Here is a 16091-nt window from a genome sequence, read left to right as displayed (position 1 = left end):
AGACCCATAAAGAGCGTTGTACCCCAAAGATCGGTCCTGGGGCCTCTACTGTTTGGGATGTACTTTTCTGAGGTGCAAGTCAAAACCAGTGGTCTGTGGCTGACCAAGTTCGCAGATGACTGCAAGCTGGGCATTGTCTTAAATTCTCCTAGTGATGTGAACATCCTCCAAGAGAGCCTTACCCAAATTAATGACTGGTGCTAGAAACACAGCCTCAAACTGAATGCCAAGAAATGCATCATTATTCCCTTTGTGGAAAATGTTATCCCCACTAATTATCACATTAATAACAACGTACTAAGCACATGATCATTTGTGTGGGACTTGGGCACCCAGGTTGATAGCAACCTGACTTTTGACCACCACGTTGCCTCTGTTCTGTGGAAGGCTTTCTACATGGCCACCTCATAAATAAAGGTATTTCATCCAGAATCAAGGATGTCATAACATCCTTGTACTCCTCCCTTATCAGACCCATTATCAAGTACAATGCCCCTTTGGCATGTACCTTGTCAAGCACATGCAACAGCTGGAGAGACCACAGGGGTTCCTGACCAGGAAAATCCAGGGTCTCAAACACCTATCCTATACAGATAAGCTAAAAGCCCTGTCCCTCTACTCAGTCTCATACAGACTGCTCAGAGATGACCTGTGTCTGGCAAACAAGGCCATCTCAGACCCAGCCTTGATGGAGTTGCTGCATATCCATAAGTCAAACTCCACTCATGCAACCCACACACAAGGCCACAACCTAGTCTGTGACATTAATAGAACTTGTTAGTGGGATAGATTTGTGTCCCAAAGACTCCACCACCTGTGGAATAGACTCCCTCTTCTTGTCAAACAGAATACCTCTCTAGCCCTCTTTAAGAGGAACCTGGTTGACTGGATGGAAAACAGAAAATACACCCTTGGGATCCCACCTGTGTCCCTGCTGGACAGGGGAAACAGGTTCTGACTGTGAGGGAACATGGGCAAAATTCTTGGCTAGACTTATAAGGGCCTCTTGGCCAATAGCCTAGTATCATCCTATGAACCTATGAACTTATGAACTGTGGACATTCAGAAAATATCCGTATAGTTGACAATTATGCAGACAGTACATCAATCCAGCAAGCAGGCCTGGGATGACACTTTTGCTAATACCCTGAAATATATCTACATTTCTGATGTAACAGTATTCTGCTTACCACCAGCAGGAGCACGGTCTCTTCCAATTCCTGACATTCATGAAAAAAGTTGAGGGAGAGGTAATAGCAACAGCACTACATGTTACAGTATAACAGGGGGTAATAACATCCAATAATCACATATATACAGTAACTACAATGTTAAAAAGTATGTGAGTGACAATCTCTACATGAGCCTAAAACTGCAGCTAACTTACTTCCCCCAAAAGATACACCTGACACCCATGCAAAACTATATACACCTTGACAGGATGAATGCAACAGTATTCTACTGCTGATCTAGCTAAGCATACCTGGAAGCTCCTCTGGAGAGGAACAGGTGGCACCCACCTCCACAAGATATTGGCTGATGGATGTCTGGGAGCTGTCCTGTGTAGCAAGGTTTGTCAGGAATTCCTCTGTGGCTGTGAGAGGAGGTTCTGCTGCAGGCCCACCACCAGTGACAATGATGATACCTGGCCACATCAGCTGACCGCCTCCTTGCTGCATGGATCATGTCTGTGGCACACTGTCACACCTGCTCATAGTTACAATTTTGATGACCCACGGCATTGATGTTGTGTACTAGTTCATCCCATAGGACTGCACATTCTGACCTATTTGCCCTCCCTCGGTACAGCATGACTTGATAATGTTGTTGCCATGTCTCAATGATGAGGTCATTTTCTGCCTCAAAAAATGGCCTGTGACATGCATGCATAATGTTTGCTGAAATACAAAGAAATGAGAACACATATAAGGATCATATATGTATGAGTAAACTATGCAGAGATACAGCAGTAAAGGAAGGCTCTCAGTATTCACTGCTTGATTACACATCTTAAATTCTACAGTGGGCCAAAAATAAAAAGGGTGTGGATGCAACTAGGATAGTAGCAATAGTGACATATTCCTGTTTGTGCCATGACAGATACGTATGCTCACACACTCAACACAGTAGTCCATTGTAGTGTGCCCTATAGCAGGAAATTTACCCCCTCCCCCCAAAAAAAACTAAAAACAAACAATAGTGCCAACAAAACAGCAGTGTACTATTACAACTGCTATCAAAGGAAGTAGTCAGGAGACCTGTGTACCTAGTTATCACACAGCATCATACCCTTGGTGTTCTCTACATCCTCTGTACATGTAACAGGGCTGGAGATCAATGCCATGTCATGTGTACAGTTCTAACAAAGGCTTACTGATGTAATCCCCTCTCTCCTAAGTATATTCAAACATATGCATCATAGCCAGGAGACCTGTGTACCTAGTTATCACACAGCATCATACCCTTGGTGTTCTCTACATCCTCTGTACATGTAACAGGGCTGGAGATCAATGCCATGTCATGTGTACAGTTCTAACAAAGGCTTACTGATGTAATCCTCATTCTCCCTAAGTATATTCAAACATATGCATCATGTTGGAAACAAAATGGTTACATACCTGATGGAGTACAATACTCCATTGAAGGATACTGCTCTACAAGAAATGTGTCAACGACTTAGAAATAAGAAGTAACTCTCATCCACATTGGTTTACCTAGCTATAAATTTGCCTTTTTATGATGGTTCTCATTAGCAGTTGATTGCATATGAACCAATCTGTGCTTCAGAAATGCTAAATGCAGCCTACACAGCTGATTTGTATTATAATCAAGCCATTCCCATGCAACGACTCAACAAGATATAAGGCATCAGTGTAGAGTCCATCCCCTTTCTTATATGTTGAAGTGAAAATTAATGGGGTAAAGATGCAATGTCAGCACAGAGAGAATGTTTGTAGCAGCTACTTTTTACATACAGATGTGTGTGCTACAGTCTGAAGTTGATGCTACTGCTGCTGCTGGCAATAAGCATAGACAGAGACGGTGAAGACTTTGCAGGACAACAACACAGAAGAGTAACTGTGGGACCTGTGGCAGCATTCATGAACAATCAAAGCCAAACTGAGGAAACTCATCCCACTGACTGGAAATTAAAGTATGTGTTTAAGGTAAGTATGTTAGCCACAGGTATCATTAACAGAGTAAAAGGCAACATGCTTGGTGTGTCTTAGAACAAGATATGGGATACATTAACCCATAATATCCACCACTCGAAGAACTGCCAAGTCATGTGTAATGTCATGATAGTCGTCTAGAATGTGTGTGCTAGCAACCCTTGCTTCTAGCATGACTTCCATATATGTCTGTTATTTTTATACCTGTGGTTGTCTGAAATATCAGTGGCAAATCATTGAGGACTGCAGTCTGGAATTACTGAGCCACATTTGAATTACATATTTCACGTTCCTATGGGAATTCATGCTAATGCATAACCTGACATTCCAGGTACTTTCTAGGGTTGTAATAGCAATATTTAAAATGCGTTCCTATCTGTAGCCCTTTGACCTCCATTATATAGAAGCAAACATTAAATCTGTAGTGCACTGGGTAGATAAATAGGTGATGACACAGTCATACATATCACAATTTATAATGCTGATCTACACATACATGTATTTTAAATGCCAGATGCAGGTGTATTTGATCCCAGGACCATGTGAACTAAAAAATAAATGTTTTCAAAGGATTTCACAGATTGAGCTATAAAGTCAGTGATATAGCACATGTGTTTTTACATGTTACACAGATCATTGCACACTGAACTGTGATTACATACCTCATTTACATCTGTTATTGTGTACAGCTTTATAGTGATGTATTTCTCTACCAGAATCCCAGTTAAATTCCTATTTTTCCATTAATCTTTTAAAAGATTTGCTGTGTGATGCAGAACATGCTTAATGACGAGAAAATGAAAATTACTATGTTTTGCTTACAACATGTGCTAATTAACTAATTGTATGGCTTGGTGGGTTGGTGCACTGTTGTTCAAGTCAGATGGTGCTAGGTTAAAAATTGGGCATATGTGAACTGTTTGAATGTGGTTATTATGCTTTCACACATGTAATAATACACCACCATTTAACTTAGCTCAGCAATGCTGCACATAGCGCAGCATCGCACATATTTTCTTTAAAAAAAAGAAAATTGGGGAGATAGGAAAAAGTGGTGAAATGGGGTGCAAACAGGGGGAAAACATAGTGAAAGGCAGGTAGGAATGAGTAGGAAACGTGTGCAAAATGGAGAACTATGTATGGGACAATATTTTTTTTCAGGACAGGTGCCCTATTTTTTTTTTTTTTTTTTTAATGACAGAGTGGAAAGTTGGGGAAGGGACAAGTTATGTGTAGGGAAGGTAAGTTGGGAAGGTGAAGAAGCATTTGCAGACAGACAAGACATACAAGACAGCACACAGGGTTGGTGAGGGACACAAGACGGGGGTGCACACCTTGGTTTGGGAGGGGGTGAGGGAATCCAGGTCCTGCAGATGTCACACACGGTAACAGTGTAACTCAAGTCCTCACCAATGGGACTGTCAGCACTGCATCTTCATTGCTCCTGTGGACGCAGTAGTTGATGCTGCTTGCAGCCAGCTTGCTGCATCAGGATGGACACCATGCTCTCTGTCTGATGTAGGCATGTGCCCACAGTCTGCTGCACAAGCCTACATACCATGCCTGGCAGTTGTACATGGGTGACATAGACATCCCCTCTACCTCCATTCCCAAAGGGATGGTGCAGATAGTGCAACAGCAATAAGGAGGGTGCCACCAGGCTGCATCCCAGAAGTGCTGGGCCCCAGTGCCTCAGAAGGGGGAGTGAAGGTAGGTGGATCACCAGGAAATGGCCTACCTTGTTGTGCTGTGGTAAATAAAATAGAAACATAAAGGAAATAAAACAGTAACCCAAACAAATGTAATGAATAAGATAAAAGAAAACAATAATAAGTTCCACATAAGAGGTAATACTAAATAATATGATAATAGCAAATGATAATAGTAAATATATTGATCAAATAAATAACAAAAGAAGGGGTGAGGTGAGACAAAAAAGGAGGACATCAGTAACTTCACAGAAACTGATATTGCCAACATCCTAGCAGATAGGTTCAGTGCTAACTTTACCCCCCTCTCACCCCCTAGAGGGCCCATCTCTATACCGTAAGAATGCAAAGTTCCTATAATCATGGCTGCACAGGTAAAAAACACACTCTCCAAAGCCAAGAACACAGCATCCATGGGACCAGACAATATCCCAGGCTGCATTTTACATGAACTACAGAATGAACAGGCACCCTACCTAAGCACCATGTTCAATCATAGCCTCACCTCAGGCTTTGTACCCACTGGATGGCGCACCGACCCCACTCCACAAAGGGGGAGCCATGACAGACCCCAGGAACTAATGCCCCATTAGCCTGATGAGCCTGGTCTGCAAGGCCATGGAACGTATCATCATGGAACTCATAAACAAAGACATTGGTAATCTCCAAACTCTGGACCCTACTCAGTTTGGATTTGTAAAAGGCAGATCATGTCTCCTAAACCTGATTGACTTCTTTGAAGCAGTCACCAAAGCCATAGATGAGGGTAAAATGGTTCACACAGCTTATCTAGATCTCACTATGGCTTTCGACACCATCCCCCACTCTGGAATTATAGATAAGCTCACTAAACTAGGTATAAATCCCTATGTCACAAGATGGGTTGCCAACTGGCTCACGGACAGAACCCACACTGAAAGTAGCAGATTCCAAATCCGACATCAGACCAGTGACAAGTGAAGTACCACAGGGTTCAGTCCTGTGTCCTCTCCTGTTCGGTATCTACTTCTCTGAAGTGCAGGCCAACACAGAAGGTCTTTGGCTAACAAAGTTTGCAGATGACTGCAAACTAGGAGCAATAATTGAAACTCCTAACAATGTGGACAAACTACAAAAGGGCCTCACTGAGACAGATACCTGGTGTCAAAGCCATGGCCTGAAGCTCAGTGCCAAAAAGTGTATTGTCATCCCCTTTGGTAAAAACTCTGTACCCATGAACTACCACATAGCTGGTAGTCTACTTAATGCCGAAAATGTGATAAGAGACCTTGGGACACAGGTGGACAGTAGTCTCTCCTTTGATAATCACATCGCCACAGTGGTCAGGAAATCCTTCTACGTGGCTCATCTCATCACAAAAGGATTCTCATCCAGAAAAAAAGAGGTTATTGTTCCCCTCTACTCATCACTCATTAGACCCATTATAGATTACAATGCCCCTTTTGGTATGTACCTCACAAGACATCTACAACAACTGGAAAGACCACAGAAATGCCTCACAAAGATGATTACTGGCCTCAAACAGATGCCCTATGCAGACCGTCTCAAAAAGCTACAGCTTTACTCCATCACATATCGCCTACTCAGGGGCGATCACTGCCTAACATACAAAGCTATGTCAAACCCAGAGCTGTTGGACATGCTCCACTTAAAGAAATCCCAATCCCTCCGAGCTAAACGCTCTAGGGACCTTAACCTTGTCACCACAATAAACAGAACATGCTGGAGGGATAGATTCCTGTCCCAGAGACTTCCCATACTCTGGAACAGACTACCTATCTATGTCAAACAGAGCTCCTCATTAGCACTCTTCAAGAAAAATCTTGATAATTGGATGGGAAATGGGAAATTCACCCCGGGGATCACTTCTGTGGCTCTGCTCGACAGGGGCACAGGAAAATAATTTTCTTGGGTGGCGAAAGCCAGAGTACATTTTTTGGCTAGGCTTGTATGGGCCCTAGGGCCGATAGCCTAGTACCTACCTATGAACCTATGAACTACAACAAAACATACTACAAATAAGTACTTTTATATATGTTAGATTTTGCTTGCAAAACTACTGACTGGTATGACATTTATTGTTTGAAATACTAGCCTGTTCCTTAAACATACACACTAAAGTTCAGTTCATCTTGCATCCAGCAGTCATTCAATATTGCTTATATTGTATATATGATGTTCCACGTACATACCTCCCAACCTCTTAGCACAGGACATTCTGGCCCAAGCCATACATAATGGTGGGACAGAGGCAAAGAGTAGGGAACATTCTTACATAGTCTGCTCTCACAATAGTAGCAAGGTGCTCGGATAACAGATTTGGCATTAAAATGCATTTTCAGAGATGTGTAATATCTGCAATTCAGAGGCCTGACATTTTTTTCTAACATTGATCCTTACCAATTTGCCAGAGAATGGCCGGTAAAACAAGATTATATACAAAACAGACCACACATATGGGGCAAAATTCAGTGCATTCTGCAAAAATCATGATAGTTGAGAGGTATGTCCATGTACACTGAGTACACTTGACAGCTGAACATTCAAGGCACAGGTCTGTGCCTGTGCATTTCACATGCAAGCATGGTTATATTTTATTGATGAAATGATAAAACAGTATTGCAAATGGCACAATCTTTCAGTGGGCTAGTGTGGGATTAGATTCCATAAGCAGTGACTATAGTAATACTGACCATTTTATTTGAAATACGACATTATCTCAGCACTGTCTCCTTTTACACTTTATTGATTCATGCTGTTTCAAAGCTTGCATTTACACACATGGATAGCTGCCTAGGACTTCTGTTAACATACATGTGTAACCTAGTCATTTATTGACTGCAATCTACAGCACATTTCTGACAATGAGTAGACCACTGACACTAAGTCTTAATCTGGATATTCAGATAAGTAATGGCTGAAAGCTATGCTACACTGTACTGCATGCTTACTTGAGTTTACTTCCTTTTAAAGTTCAGATATGCACTGCCACATTAATGAAAGTATATGATGTCCCAATATCAGTACTTTATTATTTTATTATTAGTGTGTTCATTTAGTTCTTTACTGATTTTTATTAAATACCACACGCTTACCTTATCCTGGCCAAATGCCTTGCATGGGACCACACGTTGCAAGCCCTGTCTTCTATGGCTGTGGTAAGAGAGGAAAACCATTATGCATACCAGGTTTGCACAGATTCAGCCTGTATATTTATAAATTACTAGACAGCATACTTACATAAATGTGGGGTGTTCCCTGCCTGTGCCTCTTGGAGCCACTGATCCAAAGTATCCCTCTTCCTTCATCAGAGGTCATCAAAATGGTGACAGCACTGCTCCCCAATGCAGGGGATACCACTCACATTGGTCATGTACTTGGCCAAACTATCCCAGGTTTCAAACTTGCATTTACAGCCAACACAGTTTTCCTGCAGCAGTCGGGGTCCATGGTGCTGTAATAAGAGTCCAATAAAAATCCTAGACTCCCAAACACCAAAAAACAAGTAATCTCTGTGGTATCCCCGAAGTCTCAAAACAACCCACTAAAGTGTAGTGGGTCTAAAAACAAAACAGTGTAAGAAACTTCTCTGTGTGGAAGATTTTCAGTCCATATATTTCTAGTTAATCACTGTATATTAATCAGATCAGACAATAGTAGTAGAAGTAACGAACGTAAACTCGTCAAGTCAAAAAGTAATAGAAAATATATAATTCTACAGCATTACTAAGTATTCGAAAGTAATCCAAGCAAGGCAGGCAGTCTGTTTCCAGTCGAAAATCCTTTATTAAGTACACAGACAAGCGATCCAAGTAAAACAAAAATAGAGTAATAATTTACTCCCAAACACCCCAACACTGTGTCTGAAAGTGAACTCCTTCCCCCACAACAGCCATACCAGCACACAAGATTAGGCTCCAAGGAATACTGAGCAAATCCCACCAATTGCCCTTTAAATAGGATACGTTTCCCCACTGTGCATCATACTGAGACTTTCAAAAATGCTACACATCTCTTAACATCACACAAACATGGAAAACCAATGTTTAAGCGATGTTTAACATCACGCAGCTTTTCTAAATATTTCAATAATTGAATTTAAAGTGAACAGATGTTTCAGTGACCTAACACAGTTTCACGGCAGTATATATATCTATATCTAATCTGTATCTCTTTCTCTCTCTCTCTCTCTCTCTATATATATATATATATATATATATATATATATATATATATATGTAAATATCTATATATACGGGTCTACTTTACATGGTCAACTGTTCAGAAAGTCGACTTTTATATGGCCGAGACCATATGATCAACTTTCGAAAAGCCAACCATGTAAACTAAGCACATAAAACACAGCAAACACATACCTTAAACTGTTAGCAAGGGGGCTCCGCCCTCACCCCCCCGTAACTTAAATATACCAACTCCGAGATCACACTACAGTGCAGAAGAAGGAAATTTTCCTATTCCGCACTTGCATGCATAGCCAGCCTTAGACATATATCAACTAGGCGGCCGCCTAGGGCACCGATCTTCTAGGGGTGCTTTTCTAGGATTTATTTGGTGTAGGTAGACCAGGATGGGGGCAGTGGGTGGTGTGGTGGGGGGCACCATGGAGTCCTTTTACCTAGGGCACCAGTTGACCTAAGACCTCTCCTGCTTGTACGGAGATAGGGGTTCCCCGTGGTCGGCTTTTCGAAAGTCGATCATATGGTCTTGGCCATATGAAAGTCAACTTACTGAAAAATCGACTATGTGAAGGGGACCCATAAATATATATATATATATATATATATATATATATATGTGTGTGTGTGTGTGTGTGTGTGTGTGTGTGTGTGTGTGTGTGTATGTATATGTATATATATGTGTGTGTGTGTGTGTGTGTGTGTGTGTGTGTGTATATATATATATATATATATATATATATATATATATATATATATATCTATATAAAGTATCACTACTCAAGACTCAAACCCAGGCCCTACCACACTATAGGTCATCACACAACCTATCTTACCACAAGAAGAATGGAGTGAACTCATGGATTTTCACATATAATGCAACAGTGCTACTGTAAGGGTTTGCCCAGTGCCCAGCATCATGCAGTTAAACAATTGAAAGCATCCATTACTATTTTTAGATGTCTGGAGCCTGTCTGATGCATGGGTGCTCAGAGCTAAGCATAACTAGATAACGAGGTGCTTTGCCCAAACATGCACAGAAAAAGAAAAAAAATTAAGAAATCCAAATTAGTGTAATAACTGCATACACAGCTCCTTCAATATTTCCAATACTCCCATCGTCAGGTTAACGGATTGATAGGTATGTGAGTGTGCCTTTGGTGTTACATGGATTCATTATCTGTGTTGTTCTGTGAAGTTTCATGCCATGAAACCTCCCTTAGGCATGCTGCACCATTAATATGCATAGCACGCTGCTGAGGGAAGATCGTGCCCATGCACATGTATACATTCCATGTAGGATATACACAGATCCTACACAGACTTTATTGAATCCTCATGTGTGTTTTGTTTACCTTCATTATTTTATGCTTTATACCCAGATTGTGACTGAACAGGGTCAGTTGACCAGCTTGCTTAACTGGTGACAAATTCTCAAATAAAGTTTTGAGATGTGAAAACATCAGTTATCCCCACCCTTGAGAATGTAGACTTTAATTTACTAATCACATTTGTAGTCATTACATTTCTTAATGTGATTATTTAAAGTTGCTTGAAATAGAAATCTACTCCGGTAAGATACATTTTATTAAAGCAGGAATACATCTTTGCTTATTCTGCTCAAGGAACAAAAATGCTGTTCAGTGCAATGATGATCACAGAAGATATCCATTAGCATGTGTCCTTCTAGACAGTTGGTTTGGTATGCTCTGCATATAGCACAGCTCTGTACTACATGCTCTGTTTGAGTCAACATTTGTGGATAGTACATTATATAATTGTTTTTCATTTGCAAATTACTATTCTCAGAGGTGATTTATATAGCCTATCAAGCATTTGTTTTCTCAGTTAATTAGGAACTATGATTTTGTCAACCTTGAAAATTACAGCTTTGACACAGCTGATTTCTTCCTTAAAAAGTAAGATTAACCCAGGAATTTAATAAACTGTGTAGGCTTCATGTAAAGCCTACATGATGTTTACATGTTAGCGAGATGAACAGCAGTGGTAATCGCATATTCATGCTGCTCATCGTATACAAGCATGGTTTTATGGCCAGCAACAGTGCTGCTGCTAGGAGGCTGTGCAGAGTAGTATGGGCACAGAAACAAGAAGTACTCAAGTTTGTTTATGAGCAAACCTGCTCGACAAGATTGTGCAGACAGTCACAATGACTACCGGTGGTTATTTTAGAATAAAATCAGGGGGAGGGGATTAGCAAGTGCAAATACAATGAAACATACACTAGGCAAGGAAAGCGTGCTGATGAAAATGGGCAGAGACATGAATGATAGGTTCATAGGTTCATACTAGGCTATCTGCCCTAGGGCATTTATAAGCCTAGCCAGAGTGTGTATGGCTTTCGCCACCCATATTAAATTAATTTTGCTATACCCTTTTTCAAGGTTAGTATACTGTGCCTTTGTCTAACAGTGACACAGAAGTGATACCCGGGGTAAACCTATAATCTCCCATCCACTCATCAAGATTCCTCTTGAAGAGAGTCAATGAGGGACTCTGCCTAACCTGGACTGGGATTTTATTCCAGAGTGAAGGGAGCCTCTGGGTTATGAATCTGTCCCTCCAGCATGTCCTATTTATTTCCGTGCTGAGCTTCAAGTCCTTCGCGCGCGTAGCTCGATGGGACTTAATTAATTCCAGGTTGGACATGGCTTTATACGTCAGGCACAGATCGCCTCTAAGCAGGCGGTATGCCACTGAGTAGAGCTGGAGTTTCTTTAACCGGGCAGCATACGGCATCTGTTTGAGCCCCTTGATCCTCTTGGTGAGGTACTTTTGGGGTCTTTCCAGTTGCTGCAGGTGTCTGGTAAGGTACATCCCAAAAGGGGCATTGTACTCAAGTATGGGCCTGATGAGGGATGAGTAAAGAGGCACGATGACCTCCCCTGATATAGATGTGAATCCCTTCATGATTAGGTGGGCTATATAAAATGTTTTTCTAACCACTTTGGCCACGTGGTTGTCAAATGAGAGATTGCTATCAACTTGGGTCCCCAGGTCCCTAATTACTTCTTCTGTACGTAATGGATTACCACCTATGTGGTAATTTGTGGGCACTTTGTTTTTGCCAAAGAGGATGACTATACACTTTTTGGCGTTTAGCTTGATAGGAATGAGAAAAGAGGAAGAGGGCATGGCAAATATGCTGTTTCCAGGATAGGTGATGTTAATGTATGTACACTTAAAAGACAAGTCGGTAGCATTACAATAATCGCATATATAGATAACATAGTACATAATGCTGTCTACACCTCCTGTGCAAGTATATTTTATCATCGCACATGAAAGTATATATGTGATGGTCAGACAAGGTTACATGTCAGTGGAGATGAATGGTTGTGATATAAACATCACTGACATGTTCACGGGACAGGACATTTAGCAAGGACAGTATTTCCAACATGGGGTATGTGCATTGTGTGAAGATCTGCAAAATGACTTGCTTGAAAATGACTGACATGTCAGCATACCTCATGGATACATAGCAACAGAGTCTTGGACAAATGTAGACAGAAATAGGTCCAGTCAAGGGTATTTTTAAAATATTATGGCCATTAATGTGCAGCATTGACAGAATATGTGAGTGTAACTTGTTACACGTGTTCTGCAAGAATAGACGTGTACAACTGTAATGATTGCCATTATGCTATAAGGGGAATTCACCACTCCTTCCAAAAAAATGACCACTTTTTGGAGGGGTTAAGAGAATTAACCTTAAGTTAAAATAGGGGACAATCCAGGCCAGTTGAGAGTTGCATGACACAAAAGTCACAATCCAAACCTGCAAGAATCAAACCCATGCCATCAATCTTGTCACAGACCTGTGTATTTACTGCTTATGACACAGAAAGACATATCACACAAGCATCTAGTAGAACACCTGGAAAGGAAGTCTGGACTGTCAAATCCTAATGGGTATGCATCACAAAGAATAATTCTGTATGGTTGACAAGATGTTTGGGAGCTCAGTGTGCCAAATATGATGCACTTGACTAGAGCATTCCTGGCTGATGTAGGTATTTGGCTATATGGATAACAACACTTACAAACAACACACTATTATGAGTGGATTCTCTATACAGAGCTGAGTATTGCTTGTGTCTGCCATGTATAATAACAATGGATATTCTCTGAAGAATCTGCAACTGATTATTGACCAAGGAAGCTGTCCATGTGATATTATACACATACCAAACACTATATGGAGCACCCTGTATGACTACATGTTAACACTCAGCACATGTGCCACATGATCACTGTCCCCCTGACATTGCCAGCAAAAATGTTATACTGCCATGAAATCCTGACATGCATCCATATGTGTTTATGCAAACTATCACATGGTACTACTGATATGATATAGTATACATCTCTTGACACAGTACAGTCACACTACAGGTATATCTATGCTACAACTGGATATCAGGCTGTACATCACCTCCAAATAAAATGTTTAGTCTAAGTCACATATGACATAGTGGATTTCACGTCATTACATCAGTTGTACATCATATGCCTATATGTATATATATATATATATATATATATATATATATATATATATATATATATATATATATATATATATATAAAAACAGTGGAAATGTGTGGGTAAGGGCCCTGACACCATATGTGGACACATGGCAAATGAGGTGGATGTGGCTCATGCAGAACTGTTGATGGCACAAATGTTGACCTTCACACAATGTTGCTGGGGAGCACCTGTATAATCCTTGTGAAGAGCAGTGAAATACAATGAATTCCCCAGGTTGCAAGTGAATTTGAACATGTCTTATGTTTGTTTATATAACGGCATTACAACATGTTGAGAAATCCAGGCATATGTGTTCATGTAATAAGTATGACATAATAATGCTGTATGTAAGATATCCATTTCCAGATGACAGGTATACTCATGCACAGTTTTGCGATGCTGTATCTGTCACTGGTTGATGGTTGCATGACAACTTTGTAGAATGTTGATATACTGCATTATAAGGACAGATGCCTTATTAAGGCAACAATATACATAGCATCATCTGATGTTAACAGTCCTCAGGTGGAAGAAACATGTAACCAAATGTCAGCATTAGCCATCAATATGGTAGTTCAATTCACAGATTGGAATACACCATTGTAGGGATACACTACATCCACACCTCAACACAGCACATCTGGATGACAACACCATTGACATGTGCATTGTTCAGAGGGTCATAGGACACTGCTAGGCTAATGGACAGGAGCACATAAAATCATAGCCATTATTGTATCATTTAAACACAAATTGCTATAGCTATGTGATAGATGATAGTAAGGATATGTGCATATATGCGTTTGTATTTGATTTTATTACAGACTGCTTCTGTCCATATGTGCCATCTGCACAACCCATTACAGAATGGTCTGGAGATTTCTTGCAGAGGGTCATGGAGAAGCTCTGCTTCACAACATATGCTGCAGAACACAATACTTAATGCTACTATCACTGCACAAGTCTGTCTTTAACCCTGTCACAGTGTACTTTATAGAGGATGACATCATCAGTGGATGCAGCAAAGAAGATATTGGCATGTATGTCTGATATAGCTGTGGACTCACTTCCTAGTGTAAAATTGTTTCTTGACTGAGAGTTGAATGAACACATACACTCAAGTTGAAAGCTGTAAGATTAGAAACTGTAAAATTCCAAAAGACACTTGTAAAACTTTTACCAAAAAGGACCAAGGAGTCCAAACACCCAGGTAATGCTGCAGCAAACTCACTCCCAATATAGTAGTCCACGCTGTAGAAGTAAAGATGAATCGAATACCACAGCAATAATGGATGATTTATTGTGAAAACACAAGTAAAGCACAACACGAATTAACCCGGGTTTCATCCGATATGACGAACTTCTTCAGAATACACATTACAGTTGATGTCTTAGTTTAAATACACAAGTCACACCCTAATTAAGTAATTAAAAATCCAATTTTACTATTAAATGAAATTTATACTACAATTATATTAAAGTAAAATAACACATCAAATATATACATAAAAATAAAAAATAAAAAAAATATATATGTGTATATATATAAAATTACGTACGATGGTATTACACATACCAATTCATGTATTATTGAAATAAAAACTTTTATATATAATGAATATTTTGAATATTAAATATGATATTATCCTAACTGCCATTTGTTTGCACCATATTTATTACTAAATAAACATTATGTCAATTATAAATCCAAAAGCTAGATAATCTGACAAAATAATAATATGAAATATCTTATGATGTAAGTTGATATGCACATATACTTCATATATTTCATTAATATCAAATCATAACTTTGTTCAAATACTGAATAATACATAATAAAATGATACACAATAAAATAATGAAATATATATAATGGTGTGTGTGAAATGCTGTAATGTGTATTTAGACCAACAGTAGATGGAAAGAGAAGCAAAACTTGCTTCATTAGTCAATACTTAGATCATTATTTTAAAATGGGTATGGCCAAATTTCCCTACATCATCAAAGATTCTTGGGATTTTTTGAGGAGGATGAATAAATTCAAGATGGAAGACGGTTATATTTTTGTTACAGTGGATGTGTGTAATCTTTTCACATCCATTCCACATGACATAGGTTTGATTTGGCTAGAGGAACAACTTTTTGAATCTAAAATATATGATCAAACTAGAATTAACACATTGATCAACCTTATGGATATTGTGTTACATAATAATTTTTTATTCTTTGTGGGAAATTATTACCAGCAGATTGATGGTGTGGCCATGGGGGCAGCTTGTGCCCCCATGTATGCAAACCTTATAATGACCTATTGGGAATACAATTATATATTTAAAAGTATATTTCAGAAACATATCAAAATGTATTCCAGGTACCTGGACGATAGTTTTATCGTCTGGGACAAAGATGAAAGGGCACTATATGCCGTTCTTGAATATATTAATAATAACGTTCGATT

Source organism: Protopterus annectens, chromosome 10.part0 (genome assembly GCF_019279795.1).
Source record: "Protopterus annectens isolate FY-2018-M chromosome 10.part0, PAN1.0, whole genome shotgun sequence".
In the NCBI taxonomy this organism is placed as follows: domain Eukaryota; kingdom Metazoa; phylum Chordata; order Ceratodontiformes; family Protopteridae; genus Protopterus; species Protopterus annectens.
Note: the sequence above shows the minus strand (reverse complement) of the source record.